This window comes from Phyllobates terribilis, unplaced genomic scaffold (genome assembly GCF_046119375.1).
Source record: "Phyllobates terribilis strain yellow unplaced genomic scaffold, ASM4611937v1 Scaffold_7__3_contigs__length_470593459, whole genome shotgun sequence".
NCBI classification, from domain to species: Eukaryota; Metazoa; Chordata; class Amphibia; order Anura; family Dendrobatidae; genus Phyllobates; species Phyllobates terribilis.
Genome location: NW_027362767.1, coordinates 246,757,690 through 246,780,504, shown reverse-complemented (window position 1 = coordinate 246,780,504; position 22,815 = coordinate 246,757,690). Strand labels below are relative to the sequence as shown.

Genomic DNA, 22,815 nt, shown 5'->3' with positions numbered 1-22,815 from the left:
TCTGAGGCTGGTGACTCGGATAAACTTATCCTCAGAAGCAGAGGTGACTCTTGGTCTTCCTTTCCTGGGGCGGTCCTCATGTGAGCTAGTTTCTTTGTAGCGCTTGATGGTTTTTGCAACTGCACTTGGGGACACTTTCAAAGTTTGCCCAATTTTTCGGACTGACTGACCTTCATTTCTTAAAGTAATGATGGCCACTCATTTTTCTTTACTTAGAATTTGTATTATAGCAAGAAAAAAGCAGCTAACAGTCTATTCAGTAGGACTATCAGCTGTGTATCCTCCAGACTTCTGCACAACACAACTGATGGTCCCAACCCCATTTATAAGGCAAGAAATCCCACTTATTAAACCTGATAGGGCACACCTGTGAAGTGAAAACCATTTCCGGTGACTACCTCTTGAAGCTCATCAAGAGAATGCCAAGAGTGTGCAAAGCAGTCATCAAAGCAAAAGGTGGCTACTTTGAAGAACCTAGAATATAAGACCTATTTTCAGTTGTTTCACACTTTTTTGTTAAGTATATAATTCCACATGTGTTAATTCATAGTTTTGATGCCTTCAGTGTGAATGTACAATTTTCATAGTCCTGAAAATACAGAAAAATCTTTAAATGAGAAGGTGTGTCCAAACTTTTGGTCTGTACTGTAGTTCTGTACCACAAAGCTGTGGGCACTATGTGCCGCCCTGTGGTGCCAGCAAGATTCTTCCCTAGAATTATTGTTTAAAAGCAAAAATTCCTGTATGTGATGAAACATGATGCCAAACAGTTCTTATATATTCACCATTGAACACCATAAAATGACTGCTAAAAGGAAAAATATATTTTCTAGAAAAAAAAATGTTTAGAATTATTGCATTGGTAATGCGCTCTAGGCTTATATTTTGTTACTTGGGGAGGTTCCTGACCGCACAGGGCTCACCCCTGCAGACCCTGCACCAGCTTTACATCTATTCGTTTTGCTTACTTCATTCCATTAGTTAAACAAATTGGTAAAAAAAAAAAAAAAAACACAGAATTTTTTACATTACCTTATTTGCCAAGACGAGCGTCATGCGGCCCTGGATCTTCAACATTTCATTTCATATCTGCAAAATAGATCACATTTTTCTTTTGTCATTTTTTTTAAATTTCTCCCCTATGACAAATGGCATTTAATGGGAGAATGGTTGTGTTAATGTCATCGCTGGCATTCTGTTAAAATATGGTACATCACTAAATAATTGAGCTGGCGAGACAAGTCGGGATTGTGCGGTTCCTCCGCAGTGTAATTAATAGTCTTACGATTAAATATGAAATCATTCACAGCCATCAATAATGTAGACACTCGGAGAGAGGCTCCGTCACCTCACGGCTGCACACACAGCAGTACTATCCTGCCTGTCAGTAACTTTTCATATATATATATTTTTTAATTTCAGAAATGTAAAATTTCCGGTCAGAATCCCAGCAGAAACGGTGGAGTTGACACTTGCAATTCTTTTGGTTTGTCAAAATTAAGTTTTGTAGGAAAAGAGGTAGATTGACCTAGGGTGGAAGCTGTATAGAGTACATAGCACTTTTGCATACATGCCAACTTTTAAAGATTCCCAGAAGAAATGTATTAACCCCTTTACCCCCGAAGGCTGTTTGCACCTCAATGACAAGACCAATTTTTACAATACTGACCAGTGTCACTTTATGTAGTAATAACTCTGGAACGCATCAACATATCCCACTAATTCAGAGACTGTTTTTTCGTGACGCACAAAATAATTAATAAATAACATTTCCCACATGTCTACTTTACATCAGCACAATTTTTGAAACTTTTTTTTTTGTTAGTAAGTAGTGATGATCGAGCATGCTCGTTGCTCGAGATTTACGAGCATGTTCGGGCGAGCACCTATTATCTTCAGCGTGCTCGGGGGTTAAGTTTTCATCGTTCTTTGAATATGATTTTCAACTGTTTGACAGCTTTAATACATGTGAGGAATGCCTGTTTTGCCAGCATTCCTCACATGTATTAAAGCTGTCAAACAGTCGCAAATCATGTTCACGGAGCGATGAAAATGTAACTCCCCCAGCAAGCTGAAGATAAGAGGTGTTCGCTGGAGCATGCTCCTAAATCTCTAGCAACGAGCATGCTCGATCATCACTATTAGTAAGTTATAAGGGTTAAAAGTTGACCAGCAATTTCTAATTTTTCCAACAAAATTTACAAAACCATTTTTTTTTTTTTTTTTTAAGGGCCACATCACATTTGAAGTGATTTTGAGGGGTCTATAATGACCGAAAAGACACAAAAGTGACACCACTCTAACAACTACACCTCTCAAGGTGCTCAAAACCACATTCAAAAATTTCATATTTTTTGCCCAAAAATTTTCTTTTAGCACCAATTTTTTATTTTCACAAGAGTAACAGGAGAAAATGGAAAACAAGATTTGTTGTGCAATTTCTCCTGCGTATGCAGATACCACATATGTGGGGGAAAACTACTGTTTGGGCACACGGCAGAGCTCAGAAAAGAAGGACTGGCGATTTGGCACATGGATTTTGAAAGAATGATCGGCAGGTGTCATGTCGCATTTAGAGAGCCCCTGATGTGTCTAAACAATGGAAACCCCCCACAAGTGAGACCATTTTGGAAACTAAACCCCTCAGCGAACTTATCTAGATGTGTGGTCAGCACCTTGAACCCACAGGTGTTTCACAGAATTTTACAACGTTGATCTGTGAAAATGAAAAAATATATTTTTCCCACAAATGTAGTGACCAGTACGTTGTAGCGACCAGTAGGTTATGCCCAACTCATGCTTTTGGAGACATGCACCTGTAAATTAGGCAGGCTCTCATTGCTACAGAAATGCCAAACATGTGGACGCTAACTGCAGTTTAAGCACACTGTGGGACTCAGAAAGGAGGAAGGAATTTGTATTTGGGAGCACAGAATTTGCTGAATTTCTTTTTTGGGGGAAAGGGCCATATCGCTTTTCCAGAACCTTTGTTCTACCAGTAATGTGGAAGCCCCCTATATTTCCATTAATAGATGAAGTACCTGAGTGGGGACTTGCTTTTTTGTGGATTGAGTTGAAGCTTTTATTGTGATCCAAAATGGTATGTAAAATATTCCAATTTATCCTGAGCTCTACGCTGAGCACGGATATTGAGTTTCCATTTAAATCTCTGAGTGATGTAATTCAGATGAAACCCCCGAGGGATACATTCACTATGATGAGGCAGCAGAGTTACTCTGGACTCCGTCTGGCCTCAGTTCAGCGGTGTCCTTTTTTTCAGAGGTGCACAAAACTGGCCGACGGCGACAGGTGGCCAACGGCGCTTTAACGCTGGATTACAGGCCAGACGGCGTTCACAGTGCCTCCATCTGCCGAGCCATACTGCGATCTTTGGGAGGCAGAATGAACAAATCAACAGCAGGTGAAGAAATGGTTTTATTTATTTTTACACTGTTCCTCGTGCGGTATAAGTGATTAGACAACTTTATTCTTCAGGTCGGTGCGATTACAGCGATACCAGATTTATATCGGGTTTTTATATTCAGCTGCTGTCACACACTAAAAGACACTTTTTTTTTGCAACAACTGTTTTTTTGCATTGCCACATTTTGAGAGCTATAATTTTTCCATATTTCTGCTGACAGAGTCACGTGAGGTCTTATTTTTAGCGGGACGGGTTGACGTTTTTATTGGTGCCATTTTCAGGCACGTGACATTTTTTGATCACCTTTATTTCCGATTTTTGGCAGGCAGAATAAACAAAAACCAACAACTCAGGAATTGTTTTTTGGGTTTTGTTTTATGCTGTTCACTAAAGGTGTTAACTAGTGGGACAGTTTTATAGGTTGTGTTGTTCCAGACACAGCTATACCAAATGTGTACCTTTTATTGTGTATTTTTTCATAATAATATTTATTTATGGGTACAATATATATGTTTTTATTATTATTTAAAAAAATATTTTAAATCAACTTTTTTTCACTTTTTTACTTTGTCCCATTATGGGACTTTCACTTGAAAAGATCCAAGAGCAGAAGGGCTTCTGTCCCTCTGCCCGCTCGCTAAATGCTGCGATCGCAGCGATTGCAGCATTTAGGGGGTTAAAGTGCCGGGAGAGGTGCGGGCACCGCTCCTGGCACTGAGACCTGGGTATCAGTTGTCAGAATCAGCTGACACCCGGTGGAGATCTCGCACGCACAGCCTCTGTGTGCGCAAAATCGCCGAGACGTATTAGGCCACAGGGACGTATGGATACATCTAATGTCAGAAAGGGGTTAAGTAGCACATCCCCAATCCAAGGCATTGAAATAGAGATGGGAGCCCTTCATCAGAACCCTGAAAGAATACAAATACAGACCTAAACTAACACGCACACGCGCACTCGGAGTAGATTCTAGCTTTCCTGCTGCTTGACGCAAAACCTGAAATAGCACCCCTCCCCACAGTGCAATAAAATCCTATAGTGTATAAGAGCAATTTCTTCAGTGCTTTTTGGGGTTTGCTTTTACAGTGTTTATTCATTTTTATTTAGCATCCTCAATACCCTTAGGGGACTTGAACCTGCGATCATCTGATAGCTTACACTATATACTGCAATAACACATGGAGGGATTCACACTCACCAGTGGGTAGCGTTCACACAGGCAATGTGGTTTGGTCCAAATGTGCAGTTTTATGGCTTTCATAAAACTCGAAGGGATTCAAAACAAAGCAACCTCTTCTGGGCATAAAAGGTATGACAGCAAATTAACAGTTCATTTCATTTAGCAGGGCACATATATGTCAGTACTGGCTCACCAGAACAGATTACAGTCCTCTCTCAGCCTTTAGCTGAGACTGCCAACACCAGAGGTCGTTTCTCATCCCAGATACAGCTAACATTTACTGGTCACTCACCAGGTCCAACACACTCCACTCTGGTCAGCATCCTCCAGCAGACTGACTCAAAATGAACACAGGGCCTAGCTCTAGACATACAGGTGCATCTCACTAAATTAGAATATCAAAAAGTTAATTTCAGTTCTTCAATACAAAAAGTGAAACTCATTATATAGAGTCATTACATACCGAGTGATCTATTTCAAGTGTTTATTTCTGTTAATGTTGATGATTATGGCTTACAGCCAATGAAAACACAAAAGTCATTATCTCAGTAAATTAGAATAATTAACAAAAACACCTGCAAAGGCTTTCTAAGCATTTAAAAAGGTCCCTTAGTCTGTTTCAGTAGGCTCCACAATCATGGGGAAGACTGCTGACTTGACAGATGTCCAGAAGGCAGTCATTGACACACTCCACAAGGTCCCAGAGTCTGGAGGAAGAGTGGAGAGGCCACAATCCAAGCTGCTTGAGGTCTAGTGTGAAGTTTCCACAATCAGCGATGGTTTGGGGAGACATGTCATCTGCTGGTGTAGGTCCACTGTGTTTTATCAAGACCAAAGTCAGTGCAGCCGTCTACCAGGAGATTTTAGAGCACTTCATGCTTCCCTCTGCCGACAAGCTTTTTGGAGATGGAAATGTCATTCTCCAGCAGGACTTGGCACCTGTCCACACTGCCAAAAGTACCAATACCTGGTTTACACACAACAGTATCACTGTGCTTGATTGGCAGCAAACTCGCCTGACCTTAACCCCATAGAGAATCTATTATAGAGAATCTATGGGGTATTGTCAAGAGGAAGATGAGAGACACCAGACCCAACAATGCAGACGAGCTGAAGGCTGCTATCAAAGCAACCTGGGCTTCCATAACACCTCAGCAGTGCCACAGGCTGATCGCCTCCATGCCATGCCGCATTGATGCAGTAATTGATGCAAAAGGAGCCCGACCAAGTATTGAGGGCATTTACTGAACATACATTTCAGTGGGCCAACATTTCGGATTTTAAAAACATTTTTCAAGCGGTTGTTATAAAGTATTCTAATTTACTGAGATAATAACTTTTGTGTTTTCATTGACTGTAAGCCATAATCATCAACATTAACAGAAATAAACACTTGAAATAGATCACGGTTTGTAATGACTCTATATAATATACGAGTTTCACTTTTTGTATTGAAGAACTGAAATAAATTCACTTTTTGATGATATTCTAATTTAGTGAGATGCAACTGTAGCTAAGCAGGTGCCTCTAATCAAACCCTGCAGAGCTAGGATTTAACCCTGCCCTTCCCGACTTTACTACACACAATATTGCAGTAAAGGATAAATCACCATGTCCCATGAAAGAACCACCGTCAGTACATGACTACAGAACCAGTACCACAATTAGTACAGGAATACATCACCAGAACCACCATCAGTGTAGGTATACAGCACCAGAATCACCATCAATAAATGAATTCAGCACAGAGCCACCATCAGTACATAAATGCAGCGCAAGAACCATCAGTACTTGACTACAGCACCAGAACCAGAACCACCAATGCATGAAAAAAGGAAGGTATTCCAGCTACATTAAAAAAAAAAAACATTCATTTATTCAAAATATTTAAAATGACATAACCATCATGAGAAAAAAATCCATCAGAAGAAGGACCTTGTCATTTTAAATATTTTGAATAAATGAAATGTTCTAATGGAGCTGGAACACTATCTTTCTCTTTTGTATGCTATACGTCTGGTCAGGACGAGTTTCCGCGCTCAAAATCCATGAACCGCTTCAGGTGAGCTTGCAATTTCTTTACATTTTTATCAAGACATGAATACAGAACGAGAACCACCATCAGTACACGAATACAGCATCAGAACCACACATGCATACATTACCAAAACTACCATCAATATGTGAATATAGTACCTGAACTACCTTCAATACAGGAATACAAAACCACCATCGACACATGATTACAGCACCTGAAACACCATCAGTACATGAACACAGCACCAAAACCACTATAAGTACATGAATACAGCACCATAACCACCATCAGTACATGAATACAGTACCAGAACCAAAATCAGTACTGGCATACATAACCAGAACCACCATCAATACATAACCAGAACTACTATTAGTACATGAATATATCACTAGAACCACGATCAATACATGAATATAGACTGTATGTAGACTCAGCCCATTCTGTACCAGTTGGTCATTGTTAGTTTGCTCATTGTAATTTGTATTTTTTATGTAACCACTTTTCACATGGACAGCACATGATCAATGGTGCTCTAAAAACTACTAATAATATTAATAAATGCATTGCTAAAACCATTCAGTACAAGAATACAGCACCAAAACCATCATCAGTAAATGATTATAGACCAGAACCACCATAAGTACATTAATACAGAACAAAAACCAGCATCAGCACACAAATATATCACCAGAACTATCAGTACATAAATACATAACCAGGACCAATAGTAGTACATAAATATAGCATCAGGACCATCTTCACTATAGGAACACATCACCAGAACCATTACCACTTCATGAATACAGCACCAGAATTCTCATTATTACATGAATACAGCAGCAGAACAATCATCAGTACAGTAATATAGCACTGGAACCACTATCAGTACAGGAATACAGCACAAGAACCACTATCAGTACATGAATGTATCATCAGAACCCATCATCAGTACAGGAATATAGCATCAGAACCACCTTCAGTACATTATTACAGTACCAGAACCACCATCAGTATATGAATACAGCGTTAGAACTATCAGCATATAAATACAAATAACTAACTATTGACAGTCAATAAACAGAACCATAATCAGTGTTATGCACACGCCCGGACTGACTGGCGTGTGCGTGATTAGTGATCCCACTGTACCATGAACCGAGGAGTGCCTGGAGGGGCGTAACTAAGTATCAACCTGTTATGCACATGCCCGGACTGACTGGCGTGTGCGTGTTTAGTGATCCCACTGGACCATGAACTGGAGAGTGCCTGGAGGGGCGTAACTAAGTATCTACCCGATCCGACCAAGGTCACACGACGGCTAACGATGCCAGTGCACCAGGGAGGAACAGAGCAGAGGGACCAGGTGCTACTCCAGGTCAGACCCCGGACACGGCTGTTGACCCACACCAGAGAATACAGGAACAGGCAGGTTAGGCTGGCACACTGACTGGTGGGTATAGGCAGGCAGGGCAGGTATGCAGACAGGCGGGCACTGGTAACCTCGACTGGTATGCAGGCAGGGAGTACTGGCAAGCACGGCTGGAGTGCCGACAGGGAGGCACTAGCAGGTTGGAGCACAGGCTGGATAAGGTCCAGTACAGACTGGGACTCAGGAACAGAACCGCAGATGCGGTAGACAAGCAGAGCAGAGCGAGACCGTCGGAGCGGTGAACAAGAGCAGAGCAGGGCAAGGCCGCCGGAGCGGTGAGCAAGAGCAGAGCAGGGCGAGACTGCCGGAGCGGTGAGCAAAGGCAGGACAGAGCGAGACCGCCTGGAGCGGTGAGCAAAGGCAGAGCAGAGCGAGACCGCCTGGAGCGGTGAGCAAGACAGAGCAGGCAGGAACCGCCGGAGCGGTGAGCAAGGCAGAGCAGGCAAGAACCGCCGGAGCGGTGAGCAAGGCAGAGCAGGCAAGAACCGCCGGAGCGGTGAGCAAGGCAGAGCAGGCAAGAACCGCCGGAGCGGTGAGCAAGGCAGAGGAGGCAAAAACCGCCGGAGCAGTGAGCAAGGCAGAGCAGGCAAGAACCGCCGGAGCAGTGAGCAAGGCAGAGCAGGCAAGAACCACCGGAGCAATGAGCAAGGCAGAGCAGGCAAGAACCGCCGGAGCAGTGAGCAAGGCAGAGCAGGCAAGAACCGCCGGAGCAGTGAGCAAGGCAGAGCAGGCAAGAACCGCCGGAGCAGTGAGCAAGGCAGAGCAGGCAAGAACCGCCAGAGCGGTGAGCAAGGCAGAGCGGGCAAGAACCGCCAGAGCGGTGAGCAAGGCAGAGCAGGCAAGAACCGCCGGAGCAGTGAGCAAAGGCAGAGCAGAGGGGACAGGGCTCTGTTCACACGGAACAGACTGGAAGGGAAAGGCAGAACTAGATACACACAAGATACTTGCAATGAAGTAGCGAGTGGACTCTAATCTCATAAAAGGAAGTACAGCGACAACGAGTAGGAGTTAGGTGCAGGTTCAGACTCTGCAGAAAAAGGGAAGGTACGGACATAGAGAAAGACAGGTAACAGGCTAGGAGAGTGTTCAGACAGGAACTGAGTGTACAGAGAGGAACTGACACTGCAGCGAGATACAGGAGCGAGTCTGGGTATGCAGCCCCCAGAAAAGGCGGAACGAACAGGCTAGGAGCGTGTTCAGAATGGCCTGGAAATACAGCCTCCAGGAAGGCGGACAGACAGGCAATAAAACACAGATAACAGATCTAGGTATGCGGCCCCTAGAAGGCGGGACGAACAGGCTAGGGTACAGTTCAGACAGGAACTGCTACTGAAAGAGATACAGGAGCCAGTCTGGGAATACAGTCCCCAGAGTGGTGGAAATAGACAAGAACAGAACAGGACCTGGCACATTCAGAGTCAAGGAGCACACTGAATGATAGCGTTGCTCAGGCATCAGCTTCCAGGTGAAGCTGGTTTAAATATCCAGTGACTGACAGCAATAGGCTGAGGACGCATTAGGGGTGTGCCCACAGCAGCTACAAGAAACAGGAAGTGACCGGGCCGCTGCCCTAAGCAGTCAGAACAGAGACAAACAGACAGCATGGAAAGAAGCCAGGCTAGCAGACTGGACTGATGATCAAGTTTGTGATCTTGCATAGTGGGAGATGGTGCCCTATGCAAGAACGCCGTTTGGCATGTTACACAACCCGATCCGACCAAGGTCGCACAGCGGCTTAGTCGACTCCGTGGACCAAGGAGGAACCGAGCAGAGGGACCAGGTGAAACTCCAGGTCAGACCCCGGTCACAGTTGTTGACCCACACCGGGAAATGCAGGAACAGGCAGGAACAGGCAGGTGAGACTGGCAGACAGGCAGGTGGGCACTGGCAAGTACGGCTGGTATGCAAACAGGTGGGCACTGGCAAGCACGGCTGGTATGCAGACAGGTGGGCACTAGCAGATTGGAGCGCAGGCTGGATAGGGTCCAGTACAGACTGGGAAACGGGTTCAGAGCCGCAGGTGCGGTGGACAAGGCTGAGCAGAGCGAAACCGCAGGTGCGGTGGACAAGGCTGAGCAGAGCGAAACCGCAGGTGCGGTGGACAAGGCTGAGCAGAGCGAAACCGCAGGTGCGGTGGACAAGGCTGAGCAGAGCGAAACCGCAGGTGCGGTGGACAAGGCTGAGCAGAGCGAAACCGCAGGTGCGGTGGACAAGGCTGAGCAGAGCGAAACCGCAGGTGCGGTGGACAAGGCTGAGCAGAGCGAAACCGCAGGTGCGGTGGACAAGGCAGAGAGGACAGGGCTGTGTTCACATGGAACAGACAGGAAAGTGCAGGAAGATGGCTAGAACACAGAAGGAAGATACGGAGGAAGGGAAAAGGGACAAGCAGAACCAGATACACACAAGGTACTACACATGAAGTAGCGAGTGGACACAAAACTCACAAACAGAAGTACAGAGACAACGAGTTGGAGTTAGGTGCAGGTTCAGATACAGCAGGAAAAGGGAAGGTACAGACAGAGAAACAGGCTAGGAGAGTGTTCAGACAGGAACTGACACTGCAACAAGATACAGGAGCGAGTCTGGGTATACGGCCCCCAGAGAGGCGGACAAACAGGCTAGGAGAGTGTTCAGACAGGAACTGACTCTGCAACAAGATACAGGAGCGAGTCTGGGTATACAGCCCCCAGAGAGGCGGACAAACAGGCTAAGAGATAGTTCAGACAGGACTGGGAATACAGCCCCCAGGTTGGCGGACAGGCAAGAAACAGAATGGGACCTGGCACATCAGAGGCAAGGAGCCCTCTGAAGGTAAGAGTTGCTCAGGCATCTCCTACAGGGTCGAGTGGGTTTAAATATCCAGTGACTCACAGCAATAGGCTGGGGACGCATTAGGAGTGCGCCCACAGCAGCTATAAGAAACAGGAAGTAACCGGGCCGCCGCCCTAAGCAGTCAGACCAGAGCATGCACACAGTAGAACAGGAGCACGACTTACAAACTGGGCTGAAGGTTAAGATGCGATTTTGCATAGTGGGAGATGGTGCACTATGCAAGCACGCCGCAAGGTATGTTACAATCAGTACACACATACATCACCAGAACTAACATCGCTACATAAATAAATCACCAAAGCCATTAGTGGTACATGAATGCAACACCAGGACCATCAACCACCATTACTACAAGAATTCATCACCAGAACCACCCCAAGTATGTGAATACAGAATTAGAACCACCATCAGTACATGAATACAACACCAGAACCAACATTAGTGCATGAATACATCACAAGAACCATTATCAGTACATGAATACAGAACCAGATCCAAAATCACTACAGGAATACATCAAGATAACTACCATCAGTACATTAATATAGCATCAGTACATGAATACAACACCAGAACCATCATTAGCACATGGAAGCAGCACCAGAATTGCAATCAGTACATATATACGGCACCAAGATTAGTACAGCAATGTCAAGTCAGCAACCGCCACATACACTTGTATTACATGAACCTACAACTCCCAGTATAAATACAAAAATGTTCATAAAACACAATTAACCCAGGTCAGGGAAAAAAATTGTGTATATTCCCTAAATGAAACTGTAGAGTAAATAGTGGCGTACTCCCATAATAAATTAGAAACCAAAAAAGAAAAAAATGGAGTAACCGAAAAACCACCAAACCAAGGAATAGTGTAAAAACTTTTTTCCTTTTATTAAACACATTTAATTGCTTCACATAGCTATGCTAAGAGAGGTCAAACTAAGGAGGATATGGAAGTGGGAAAAAAAGGTAGAATCCACAGCTATGCATATGTACCAAAAATGGAAGTGCACCACATAGATCAAGTGCAAGTAGAAGCATGTGGATCAGCAGGCAAAGTACTATACACAATAAAACTGGCATTAAAAATTATATCAAGATCTAAAGTGTCATGTGCAATTCAATACATGTCACGCAAGGTGTGGGAAAGACTTAGTGCAACACAAAGGGAAGAGGAAAAGGGAGCCCAGTCTCTAGGGAAATGGGGTAGTGGAGACCTCATAGGCTGATCCAATATCACAGTCTCCACTAACGTCCCTATATTGGCTCTTCACCAATCGCCACACGCGAGCCTCGCCCTGTTTTTCCCTGGCGTTTGGCCCTGGCTAGGGAAGGGAAGGGGATGAGAGCTAGTCGATCCCCACTGACCACTAAAGACAACAAGGGGGAACAAACAAGGGAAGATAGCTTAGCTTTTAGCCGACTTCAGAGAGATGAACACCCGTCCTCATAGCTCCAAAGAGAATGAAGTAATGCACTTGCTCCGAGACTTCACAAGGGGTAATGTGAGTATCGCCGGCAACGCCCTCTAGCAGACAGCAGGTATTATACACCCAGGCCAGGGTGTTAATTAGCAAGAGGAAAGTAGCCGCTGGGTCCTAGAGACAGCCTCTAAGAAGGTGTCTGCAATGCCAAACGTAGAGATCTCCTGCAACCAACTGCAGGGCGACTATCACTTCTGACACATCCGTGACATCCTCCTTAGCGTGACCTCTCTTTATCTATGAGATGTAATTTTTAAATGTGTTTAATTATTATTCATCATTATAGCGCCATTTATTCCATGGCGCTTTGCATGTGAAAAAGGGGTGTACATACAAAAACAATTACAATAATCTTGAACAAAACGTAACAGCGACTAGTACAGGAGGAGAGAAGACCATGCTCGCGAGGGCTCACAATCTACAAGGGATGGGTGAGGATACAGTAGGTGAGGGTAGAGCTGGTTGTGCAGCGGTATGGTGAAGCGGTGGTTACTGCAGGTTGTGGCTTGTCGGAAGAGGTGGGTCTTTAGGTTCCTTTTCAAGGTTTCCATGGTAGGCGAGAGCCTGATTTGTTGGGGTAGAGAGTTCCAGAGTAGAGGGGGATGCACAGGAGAAATCTTGTATGCAATTGTGGGAAGAGGAGATTAGTTGGGAGTAGAGAAGGAGATCTTGTGAGGATCGGAGGTTGCCTGTAGGTAAGTACCGGGAGACAAGGTCACAGATGTATGGGGGAGACAGGTTGTGGATGGCTTTGTATGCCATGGTTAGGGTTTTGAACTGGAGTCTCTGGGCAATGGGGGGCCAGTGAAGAGATTGACAGAGAGGAGAGGCCGGGGAATAGCGGGGGGGCCAGGTGGATTAGTCGGGCAGCAGAGTTTAGGATAGGTTGGAGGGGTGGGAGAGTGTTGGAAGGGAGGCTACAGAGCAGGAGGTTGAAGTAGTCAAGGCGGGAGATGATGAGGGCGTGCACTAGTGTTTTTGCAGATTCGTGGTTGAGGAATGTGCGAATCCGGGAGATATTTTTGAGTTGGAGTCGGCAGGAAGTGGAAAGGGCTTGGATATGTGGTTTGAATGAGAGATTAGAGTCCAGGGTTACCCCGAGGCAACGGGCTTGCAGGACTGGAGAGAGTGGACAGCCAATGACGTTGATAGGTCAGGTGGGGGGGGGGGGGTGAGAGAGATGATAAATTCAGTTTTTTTTCCATGTGAAGCTTTAGAAATCTAGCAGAGAAGAATGATGAAATAGCAGACAGACATTGTGGGATTCTGGTTAGTAGGGAGGTGATATCGGGTCCAGAGAGGTAGATCTGTGTGTCATCAGCATAGAGGTGATACTGGAAGCCGTGTGATTAGGAGCTGTGCCAGGCCAAAGGTGTAGATGGAGAAGAGCAGAGGTCCTAGAACTGAACCTTGGGGGACACCGACAGATAGGGGGCGAGATGAGGAGGTGGTGTGTGAGTGGGAGACTCTGAATGTTCTGTCTGTTAAGTATGAGGAGATCCAAGATAGGGCCAAGTCCGGGATGCCAAGAGATGAGAGAATCTGTAGTAAGAGGGAATGGTCCACTGTGTCGAAGGCAGATGACAGGTCCAGGGGGAGGAGGACGGAGTAGTGTTGCTTTGATTTGGCAATTTGTAGATCGTTGGTGACTTTAGTCAGGGCAGTTTCAGTAGAAATAGTTTAATAAAAAGGAAAAAAGTTTTTACTCTATTCCTTGGTTTGGTGGTTTTTCAGTTACTCCATTTTTTTCTTTTTTGGTTTCTAATACAACTCCCAGTATGTTGCTAACAGTAGATACTGGAAATTGTTGTTCCCAGTTATCACCAGACTATGGACCATAGAGTAACCACAGTACTGGTTAGACAAAGTCAGTATCACAAATAAACATTTACACCCAGGTAACGTATAGCTGACTTTCTCAAATTGCTGTTCTTCTCATAACTTTTGTCACCATCTGGTCCAGACATCATGAGGACTTTTATCATCCACAGCTTGTCTCTGCTAATTTCTTTCTTCTCTGGTCCTTTGCACTACATTCTGACATGGTTCCCTTAAAGATAAGTGTCATTATAATGCTCCTGAATAAAATTATCTACCCATGCCGTGCTCCTGAATAAATGATTGACCCTCACTGTGCTCCCTGCAAAAACTCCCACACTGTCCCTCTTCTGGTACATAGCCTTCACACTGTCCCCTTATGAACTATAATGCACCATTACCTCTTGTGACCTATAACCACCATGCTGCTCCCCTCACACTGTTACTATCTCTGCGCTGCACCACTCCCTTACTGTCCCCATCTTCGCACTGCCCCTGACACAGTCACTATCTCCACCCTTACCACCCCCCCACCCCCATGGCACTGACCTCATCACGCTGTTGCACATCGAAGTGGGAAGCTGATAAGTGCTCTTCGGTCCCTGTAGTGCCACTCATATCTTCAATTGAATTATTGTCTGAAAAATACAAATATAAATGAATGCAAAAAAGCAGGGACCTGTCTGAATCACACTCCTGAGATGTGGAAAAATGCCACCCAGAGACACACACCCAGACCGCTGCCTGTGACAAGATGCTTATCTTGCCTCATGGCAGAAGCGGCCCTGCACCCATGGGACAAGAACCTCTCAGTCTCTGAACCAGATTCCCTAACACAGATTCCATTGCAATCTAAGTATAGGGGACAGGAGAAGGTTGGAGAAGTTGAGTTATAGAGATGGAAACAAGAGAATTCTGCAGCTTTCTAGTAAGTGTTTTATCTCAAAAGTTCTAGATTCACAGATACACTGCTCAGTACTACTGTACAATGTCCTCCATGCTGCTACTTCTGGTCATGTACTACATAGAGAAGAGCAGGAATTTCTCATGTCTGTGTGTGCTGTGTATGGGAGATATAGCAGGTAGTCTGCACCCACCAGGTCAGAGACAACTGAATCGGAGATAGAGTCTATAGAGGGGAAAACTGGTCAAAAATGCAGAATACAAGTCATATAATGGCCAGAAATACTGTTAGTCATCATGTAAACACAAAAGAGCTTATTCTGAAAAGTCACCTGGAATGATAAATGCATTTTAAATACATCCAGCCCCTTAATCAGATCTCCAAAATAAATTACAAAGCTACACCAAAACACCCTTACCCTATACTAGGGCTTAAAAATTGGGCAGAATAATAGTCCCAACCTTCTAGCATTCAGTAGGAATTACCTTATTGCTACCTCCACAAATATATCAGAAGATAACATATGTCAGGAACTAGATTTAGACCTAAAAAAGAATATTGCACCCAAGTCCAAGCCAAATGACCCCATATACATAATTTTGACCACAACAGACAGGGTGATTTTTAGGGTTTGCACATTAGTTTTTTCCTTCTCTTCTCCCTAGAGCCATATTTTTTTTTTCCCACTCACATAACCGTACGAAGGCTTGTTTTTATTTTTATTCTCCCTGTGAGATTTTAACCAATACAGGCTGGGCTTCTTCAAATGGTTAAAGTGGTCCAGTCATTTGGTAAACAAAAATTGAGTTAAATTCCTTGTACAAATAGCTGAGCTCCACTGTGTAGCGTCAGCGTCCCTGCCTCCTGCCAGACAGGGACGCCGTTCCCCTCACCTCTCCGCTCCGTGCCCGGCGTCCTCCTCCCGCTCTGCTGGCAGCGAGCGCTGCTTCCCGGCCTCTGTGCTTAGGGCGCGCGATCCCCCTCTCTTAAAGGAGCCGCGCGCGCCGTCCTAAGGAGTCCCCGGCCAATGGCCGGAGGACCTCACCATATATAAGGCACCTCCTCCAAAATGGAGGTGCCCTAGCAATGTTGTTGCAAAGCCTTTCAACTCTGCTTCAGCCCTCAGGTCCCGTTACCAGATACCTGCCAGTTACCTGCCAGATCTCTGCTTGATTCCTACCTGTTTTCTGTCTATCTGCTTGCATTCCTGCGGTCCGACAGTCTGCCTTCCAACACCTGTCAGTCTGTCTATGGATCAGCCTGCCCGCTCACCTGGGAGCGCTCACCTGCTACCTGCCTGCTAGCCTACCTGGAGGCTCTGCCGTCATTTGCCGTGACCACCTGCCTATCCAGAGACTCCAGCCCGCTCACCTGGGAGCGCTCACCTGCTACCTGCCTGCTAGCCTACCTGGAGGCTCTGCCGTCACTTGCTGTGACCACCTGCCCGTCCAGAGACTCTTGCCCGCTCACCTGGGAGCGCTCACCTGCTACCTGCCTGCTAGCCTACCTGGAGGCTCTGCCGTCACTTGCCGTGATCACCTGCCTGTCTAGAGACTCTTATCCTGCTGTCCCTTGCCGTGACCACCCGCCTGTCTAGAGACTCTTATCCTGCTGTCACTTGCCGTGACCACCTGCCTGTCTAGAGACTCTTACCCTGCTGTCACTTGCCGTGACCATTCGCCTGTCAAGAGACTGTCCCCGTCACTTGCCGTGACCTCCTGCCCTTCTACCCAGAGACTGTCCCTGTCACTTGCCGTGACTACCTGCCCTTCTACCCAGAGACTGTCCCTGTCACTTGCCGTGACTACCTGCCCGCCTTCCCTGGGAGCCACCCGCTTCCTTACAAGGACTGCCCTTTGTATAAGTTGCTCTGAGGTTCCACCTCCCAGACCCGTTACAGTTTGCTCGGGCCATGGAACCCGGTGGCACCCAAGCTCCCTCGCTCTCGGACCTATGTCATGAACTTTCCCGTCAGAGGTCCCAACAGGAGTCCATCCTGAGCCACCTGCGTAGTGTTAACTCCCGCCTGGACACACTGACTACCTCTTCGGGACCTGCTTCAAGTCGCACGACTCCTACCCCGGCAGCGTCGCTGCCCATCAATTCCATGGCAACTCTTCCCGGTCCTCGCCTCACCGCCCCGCCTCGCTTTGGCGGAGATCCCAGTCAGGCACGGGGCTTCATTAACCTGTGCACTCTGCACTTCGAACTGTTGGGACACCAGTTTTCCACCGACCGAGCCAAAGTAGCCTTCATCATGTCCCATCTCACGGGGAGGCGCTGGCTTGGCTAAATCCTCTATGGGAGAGAGGAGACCCCCTGGTGTCCAACCTGCCAGCCTTTCTCACGACTTTCCGGAAGGTCTTCGACGAACCAGGACGGAGGACCTCATCTGCCTCATCTCTGCTACGCCTCCGCCAAGGAAGTCTCACCGTGGGTCAATATGCCATAAGGTTCCGTACCCTTGCTTCGGAGCTTGCCTGGGATAACGACGCCCTGGTGTCCGTCTTCTGGGAGGGTCTGTCCGGCCGTATTAAAGATGAACTCGCCGGTCGGGACATTCCTACCACTCTCGACGACTTAATTACACTTGCCACCCGGATTGATATCAGGTTCCAGGAGCGCACCAAAGAGGCCACCCGTGAGAGGAGGTTTCCACGCCTTGCCCTTACCTTCCAGAGACCCGTCTCTTCCTCCGTTACTCCCCCGGCGCACTCACCCGAGCCTATGCAGGTCGACCAGACCAAGATGGTCAAGACCCGTCAAGAATTACGCCATGCCGAGGGGAGCTGCTTCTACTGTGGCAGTAAGGAGCACCGGATCCGTTCCTGCCCGGAGAGGTCAGGAAACGCCTGTGTCTAGGGTCGCTCAGAGAGGTCGCCCTAGACAGAAATAAACCCTCTCCATCTCTAATGCTGTCGGTCTCTATCATCTGCGGGGAGAACCGTTATTTTGAACTGGCTCAACTTGACTCTGGAGCTGCCGGAAATCTCATTTCTCAGTCCCTGGTAGAAATACCGCATTCCCACCAAACCTCTGGCTGTACCCTTATCTGTCGCCGCCGTGGATGGGGGCCTCTTACCTCATCCCATCCAACTCCTCACCGAATCCATAACTCTGCAGGTGGGAATGCTGCACTCTGAGAGCATGTTCTTTCATGTTCTGCCTGGACTCTCACGCCCTCTTGCTAGGCCTACCTTGGCTCCAGAGACACGCACCTGTGCTTGATTGGCAGACCGGAGAAGTTCTTCGCTGGGGACAGGACTGCCATAAGACTGGTTTAGTTCCCGTTCATCCTGCTCGTCCTTCTCCTTCCCCAGCCAATCTACCCGGCCTACCGGTTCCCTATTGGTCTTTTGCGGACATCTTTAATAAAAGAGAAGCAGAGACATTACCCCCTCATAGACCATACGACTGCCCAATTGACCTGATGCCCGGCGCTACTCCTCCCCGTGGGCGTATTTACCCTTTGTCCGCTGCTGAGACCCGGTCCATGTCTGAATATATTGAGGAGAATCTTGCCCGGGGATTTATCTGGAAATCTACCTCCCCGGCGGGAGCAGGCTTCTTCTTCGTCAAAAAGAAGGACGGCTCACTCCGTCCCTGTATAGACTATAGAGGCCTTAACCAGATCACAGTGAAGAATAAATACCCCCTTCCGCTCATTCCTGAATTATTTGACCGTCTGAGGGGGGCTAGAATCTTCACCAAGCTGGACCTCCGTGGGGCGTATAATCTGGTCCGTATCCGTCAGGGGGATGAATGGAAGACGGCATTCAACACCCGGGACGGTCACTATGAATACCTTGTAATGCCCTTCGGTGTCTGTAATGCTCCCGCCGTCTTTCAAGAGTTGGTCAATGACATCTTCCGTGACCTTCTCTACTCCTGCGTGGTCGTGTACCTGGACGACATCTTGGTCTTCTCTCCGGATCTTCTCACTCACCGGAGGGATGTTCGTCAGGTCCTGCTCAGGCTCAGGCAGAACCACCTCTACGCTAAATATGAGAAGTGCCTCTTTGAGCAGACCTCGCTTCCGTTTCTGGGCTACATAATCTCTGAGACCGGCCTACAAATGGACCCTGAGAAACTGTCTGCCATCGAGAAGTGGCCTCGACCAGAGGGGTTGAAGGCTATTCAGCGGTTCCTGGGCTTCGCCAACTACTACCGCCTCTTCATTCCGCACTTCTCTTCCCGGACTGCCCCTATCTCAGCGTTCACCCGTAAGGGCGCTAATCCCAGAGAATGGCCGACCGAAGCAGAGGAGGCCTTCCTTTCCTTAAAACAAGCTTTTTCCTCCGCCCCTGTGCTGCATCGTCCGGACAGCAACAAACAATTCTTTCTAGAAGTCGACGCTTCCTCCTCCGGAGCCGGAGCAGTACTTACCCAAAAGTAGTCTTCCGGAAGAATGGTAACCTGCGGCTTCTTCTCCAAACTCTTCTCCTCTTCTGAGCGCAATTATTCTATAGGAGACCGAGAATTGTTGGCCATTAAGCTGGCACTGGAGGAGTGGCGTTACCTGCTCGAGGGGGCTCTTCACCCGGTAATAATTTACACGGACCACAAGAACTTGGCTTACCTCCAGAGTGCCCAGAGACTTAACCCGCGCCAAGCCCGGTGGTCCTTGTTCTTGGCCCGCTTTAATTTCATTCTTCATTTTCGCCCGGCTGACAAAAACATCAAAGCTGATGCCTTATCCCGATCCTTTTTGGTCTCTGATCTTGAGGAGGAGCCTAAACACATCATCGACCCCGCCAAAGTAATGCAGGTGGCCCCCGTGAATCTAAATAGTCTTCCACGTGGTAAGACGTTCGTAACTGTTCCGGATCGTGAGACGGTTCTACACTGGGGACACTCATCCAAGCTAGCTGGCCACGCTGGTCAGAAAAAGACCCTCCAGCTTATTACCCGGCATTACTGGTGGCCTACCCTGCACAAGGACGTAATAGACTTTGTTTCAGCCTGTGTGTCCTGCGCCCGCAACAAGGTTCCGAGACATTTGCCAGCCGGCCGTCTCCTTCCTCTTCCTGTACCTGCTGCATATAGCTATGGACTTTATAACGGACCTCCCTGTCTCTGCCGGTTGTACGGTCATATGGGTGGTCGCTGACCGCTTTTCAAAAATGGCTCACTTTATTCCCCTGCCGGGTCTCCCGTCTGCATCAGAGTTAGCTAAAGACTTTATCCATCATGTCTTCCGTCTTCGCGGTCTTCCTCTCCACATCGTATCCGACCGAGGGGTTCAGTTCACCTCTCGTTTTTGGTGAGCCATGTGTAAACTGCTGGGGGTCACCTTGGACTTTTCTTCTGCATATCACCCACAGTCCAATGGCCAAGTAGAACGGATCAACCAAATTCTAACCAGTTTCCTCCGGCACTTTGTTAATGCTCACCATTCCGACTGGGTGGATCTTTTACCATGGGCCGAATTTTCTTACAATAATCATGAGAGCGAATCTTCCTCCAAATCCCCGTTTTTTGTAGTCTTCGGTCAGCATCCTCGGATCCCTTTTCCCGTCTCCACCTCGGTGGACAATCCGGCTGCGGAATCTCTCGTTAGCGAATTTTCCTCCATTTGGGAAAGTACCAGATCCGCACTTCTTCAGTCATCCGAGCGGATGAAAAAACAGGCTGACAAAAGACGTCTGGATCCACCACAATTCCGTCCTGGAGATAAGGTCTGGCTCTCGTCCAAGTATGTCCGGCTCAAGATTCCTTCCTACAAGTTAGGGCCTCGGTTCATCGGCCCACTGGAAGTTATCAAACAAATCAACCCGGTGGCCTATAAATTGAAACTCCCAGCCAACTTGCGGATTCCTAACTCCTTCCATGCATCTCTACTCAAACCCGTGGTACTTAACTCTTTTTCCAAGTCTACAGGTACGCCTCCTGCTCCGGTTTCCGCTGAAAACGAGTTTGAGGTAGAGAACATTCTGGCCACCAAAAGGGTAAGAGGAAAGTCCTTTTTTCTAGTGGATTGGAAGGGGTTTGGTCCTGAGGAGAGAACATGGGAGCCCCGGGAGAACATCCATGCCCCTCTCATCCTTGATAAATTTCTCTCTGGCCTAAAAAAGGGGGGGCCTAAAGGGGGGGGTACTGTAGCGTCGGCGTCCCTGCCTCCTGCCAGACAGGGACGCCGTTCCCCTCACCTCTCCGCTCCGTGCCCGGCGGCTTCCTCCTGTTCTGCTGGCAGCGCGCACTGCTTCCCGGCCTCTGTGCTTAGGGCGCACGCGCGCTCCCCCTCTCTTAAAGGGGCCGCGCGCGCCGTCCTAAGGAGTCCCCGGCCAATGGCCAGAGGACCTCACCATATATAAGGCACCTCCTCCAAAATGGAGGTGCCCGAGCAATGTTGTTGCAAAGCCTTTCAACTCTGCTTCAGCCCTCAGGTCCCGTTACCAGATACCTGCCAGTTACCTGCCAGATCTCTGCTTGATTCCTACCTGTTTTCTGTCTATCTGCTTGCATTCTTGGGGTCCGACAGTCTGCCTTCCAACACCTGTCAGTCTGTCTATGGATCTGCCTGCCCGCTCACCTGCTACCTGCCTGCTAGCCTACCTGGAGGCTCTGCCGTCACTTGCCGTGACCACCTGCCTGTCCAGAGACTCCAGCCCGCTCACCTGGGAGCGCTCACCTGCTACCTGCCTGCTAGCCTACCTGGAGGCTCTGCCGTCACTTGCCGTGACCACCTGCATGTCCAGAGACTCCAGCCCGCTCACCTGGGAGCGCTCACCTGCTACCTGCCTGCTAGCCTACCTGGAGGCTCTGCCGTCACTTGCCGTGACCACCTGCCCGTCCAGAGACTCTTGCCCGCTCACCTGGGAGCGCTCACCTGCTACCTGCCTGCTAGCCTACCTGGAGGCTCTGCCGTCACTTGCCGTGATCACCTGCCTGTCTAGAGACTCTTATCCTGCTGTCACTTGCCATGACCACCTGCCTGTCTAGAGACTCTTATCCTGCTGTCACTTGCCGTGACCACCTGCCTGTCTAGAGACTCTTACCCTGCTGTCACTTGCCGTGACCATTCGCCTGTCAAGAGACTGTCCCCGTCACTTGCCGTGACCTCCTGCCCTTCTACCCAGAGACTGTCCCTGTCACTTGCCGTGACTACCTGCCCTTCTACCTAGAGACTGTCCCTGTCACTTGCCGTGACTACCTGCCCGCCTTCCCTGGGAGCCACCCGCTTCCTTACAAGGACTGCCCTTTGTATAGTTGCTCTGAGGTTCCACCTCCCAGACCCGTTACACCCTGATTCTGACGCTCTTTTCTGTTTTCCTCTGTGTCGCTCCATTGCAGTGATATTCACATTTGCTTCTTCTGGAGCACAGTATGTGAAATCTCAGCTTTCCAGTCCAACTGGGCGTTTCTTCTGAGTCCTTGTACTGCAACATTTTTAACACCAAGGTTCGGAAATGGCTTTAAAGAAGGCAACCACTTGCAATATAACGTAATTTTATTTATAATAGTTAATTTAAAAGATAAAATACAAAAAAGGAATGGTATGATATTATATTGCGTACACTTTTGTATGTTAACATACAAAGGTTAAGTACATATACTCACGTCATCACCAAGGAGCTTTTAAACATCATCGGTCTGGAATATCAGAGAAGCAACCACCAAGACAGAGAACCCCTGGACAAATCAACACTGCATAGGCATCCCCCTTATGCAGGTGTTACAACACTGTACACGTATAAGTA

The 22,815-nt window shown here is 47.6% G+C and overlaps 1 long non-coding RNA gene across 1 annotated transcript in view; it reads right to left on the bottom strand.

Moving 5' to 3' along the window:
• Positions 1–22,815, bottom strand: part of LOC141153109 (uncharacterized) — a 42,007-nt gene that overhangs the window by 3,934 nt on the left and 15,258 nt on the right. The window contains exons 3-4 of the long non-coding RNA XR_012247239.1: positions 14,761–14,849; positions 1,033–1,089 (exon numbers count right to left, since the gene is read on the bottom strand). This is a non-coding gene — a long non-coding RNA (uncharacterized lncRNA). The remainder of the gene's footprint in view (positions 1–1,032; positions 1,090–14,760; positions 14,850–22,815) is intronic.